This window comes from Paroedura picta, chromosome 8 (assembly GCF_049243985.1).
Source record: "Paroedura picta isolate Pp20150507F chromosome 8, Ppicta_v3.0, whole genome shotgun sequence".
NCBI lineage: Eukaryota > Metazoa > Chordata > Lepidosauria > Squamata > Gekkonidae > Paroedura > Paroedura picta.
In genome coordinates, this window is record NC_135376.1 from 89,921,068 (window position 1) to 89,923,813 (window position 2,746).

The following is a 2,746-nucleotide window of genomic DNA, read 5'->3' on the forward strand; positions in this document are numbered from 1 at the left end:
ACTAACTAAACTATCCTTTATCTCGGCCTCATACCCTCCCAGAGCCAAACGGTTTGGGCACAAAGAGAACTTATTAACAAAATGGACAGTCTCTGCTTGGAAATTCCTATTGGTTTTCAAGATTCCTGGGAGAGATAGTGGTTCCTGGACTAAACACAGTAGAAAGGTTTGCTGTTGTTTGCAATAACAAGTGGTACAGTGAAAGACTATGAGGATGATAAAATGCACCCAGGGATGACTGGGTTAGGCATGACTAATGAACAAGAACTGAACTATGGCAAAAGCATAAAACATGATTTTGAAAGTAAGCATCAACAAAATAAAATGAAATAAATGAAACACGTTTTTGCAGGGACTTTCTATTGCTCTAGTGCCAACAAAATGGAACATCTGGCCCGAAAAAACCTCACGTCTCCTTCTGCCCATACTTTCAACAAACATGTACAATTGTGCTGTCTTGAAGGTTCTTAGGCTAAAGTCCTGGGGTGCCTGCCTGGTTTTATGTGTGGTATCGTTTCTGAGACAGAGTTTTACTGCTACACATTTGTCAGCTTCTTGTCTTTTGACGTATTTATTGACTTCAATGATGACCTCGCCATTTTTTTTCAAGGGGGACCCAACATGGATTCTATCATTCTTCTCCAATTTACCCTAACTCCAACCCCCCGAAGGAGTAGGCCTAAGTGTGACTGGCCCAAGGATCCCCCGTGAGTTTCCATGGCAAAATGGGGCTCTGAGGCACATTTATGTGTGTGTGAGACACTTGATTTAGAAAAGTTGGAAACCATCTTAATTAACTAAATGTTATACATCAAGTCAGGGTACGGGATTTTATTTATTTCATTTAATTCATTGGTACTCTGCCTTTCTCTCCAAATGGCTTGCATGATTCTCCTCTCTTTCCATGTTATCCGCCTGACAAACCTGTGAGGTAGATTAAGTGGAGAGAGATTGGCCCCAGGTCACCCAGCCGAATCTCAGTTCTCTCTCAATACCATGTGTCCCTCTGACCTCCCAACTCCCGCCCACTGACCAACTGCCCTTTTGGAATCCTCTCCTTCTAGAACCCTCCTGAGCCCCTCCCCTTCTCCTTCAGGAATGCCCCCTCCCACTAGGACAGGGGTAGTCAAACTGCGGCCCTCCAGATGTCCATAGACTACAATTCCCATGAACCCCTGCCAGCATTTGCATTTGCTGGCAGGGGCTCATGGGAATTGTAGTCCATGGACACCAGGAGGGCCGTAGTTTGACTACCCCTGCACTAGGGATTCCCAGGTCCTACAGATCTCCCTTTCGGCTCCTACCTGTGTGAGTTTGTCACAGCAACTTCAAACAACTTCAAGACCTGAAGTGACTGAAAGTCCCACTGATTTCTCTTCAAAGAGAAGTGCAATCCCTCTTTTAAAGAAGAAAATAAGAAAAAAAATAATAATCAATGGCTAAAACTAAAGAAGGAAATTCGGAGAAAAAAATTCTCCTTCCTGCATGAGGCTGAAGAAGACAACAAAATAAAGTTTTCCCTGACGTTTCTTTCTCTTCCACATGAACCGAACCCCCAAGCGAGACTGGTTTCCAAAATGCTGCCTCGTTTGTCAGCTCCTGAGATGGCACAGTTGATAGTATCGCGCTGACCGAGCTTCGACGGCCTGCTTGAAAGCCCGGCTGAGCCGCCAATCTGCCTAGCCCTCCCAACCACGGCATTGCTAGTGATGCTTTCATTTTTTGGTCTGTATCCTGCGATGTTTACCTGTTCTGTGCCCACTGAACTGAATGAAATTGTTTCATGTCGGCCGTCTGCAGCTTTGAGCCTCGCCGCCCTCGCTTTCAGGTCTGGGTTTTCGCTGCTGAATTATTAATGAATCAATATCTGCTAAATAAAATTTAAAAGGTGCAGGGAGGAAAATCAGCGAGCTAGAGGCAGGACGGGAGTCTGAATTTATATTTGAATGGCTTCTTCCATTAGGTGGCACTAGGGAGGGGGAGGGGAGATTTTGACCGGATTCCTCAGGGTGTCGTTTCTGTAGGACTTTTTGTGACATCACAGTGTTTCCCAAGTCAGTAGAATCCATAGTTTTGGCAGGGCAAGTGCATGATATAGTGTGTTTATTGTACAGCGAAGATAGTCCAAGCAGATGCTCTACTTCCAGAATTCAATTAGCATAAGGTTTTGTATGTGGTTAACACAGTCAATAGAATTCTTGCAATAAAGGAAAGAGAAACTGAGATATGGAACTGCGGGTAAATCTGACTTCATGAGACACCCACAAAGATAATTAGAGAAAGTGCTTTTCTTTCACCCAAACCCATTGAGACTACCCCTAAGCAGCCCATCTCCTGCTTAGTAAGTTATTGGACACAACTTCAGCCTTTCTCCAAATCTGCACATTAGAACATGGAGGAAACATACCACTGGCTCTAAGTACTCAAGATCAGAGCAGAACTGCTTATGTCAGGGGTGCCCACCCTTATTGATCCCACAGAAACCATTGAAATCCTGACACAGCATGGTGAACACAGTCACAAAATGGCTGTCACAGGAAACAGACCTAGTCACAAAATGGCTGCCATAGATTACCTTCAGTCACACAGTGAATGTCTTTGCACTGCAGTGGTAGATGCTGCCGAAGCAATATTTTTAAAAGACATCCGAGACAATCAGAAGCCCCATATGACCCCACTCCATTTTTTTAAAAACACACTTGGCAGGAATCCATGGGCACCGTGTTTGAGGAGCCTTTTCTTAAGT

At 44.5% G+C, this 2,746-nt stretch overlaps 1 long non-coding RNA gene across 1 annotated transcript; it reads right to left on the reverse strand.

Moving 5' to 3' along the window:
* Positions 1-859: 859 nt before the first annotated feature.
* Positions 860-1,991, reverse strand: LOC143842697 (uncharacterized). The gene is made up of 3 exons (XR_013233300.1): positions 1,748-1,991; positions 1,305-1,398; positions 860-924 (listed from the first exon to the last, which is right to left on the reverse strand). It is a non-coding gene; the product is annotated as an uncharacterized LOC143842697 (long non-coding RNA).
* Positions 1,992-2,746: the final 755 nt, after the last annotated feature.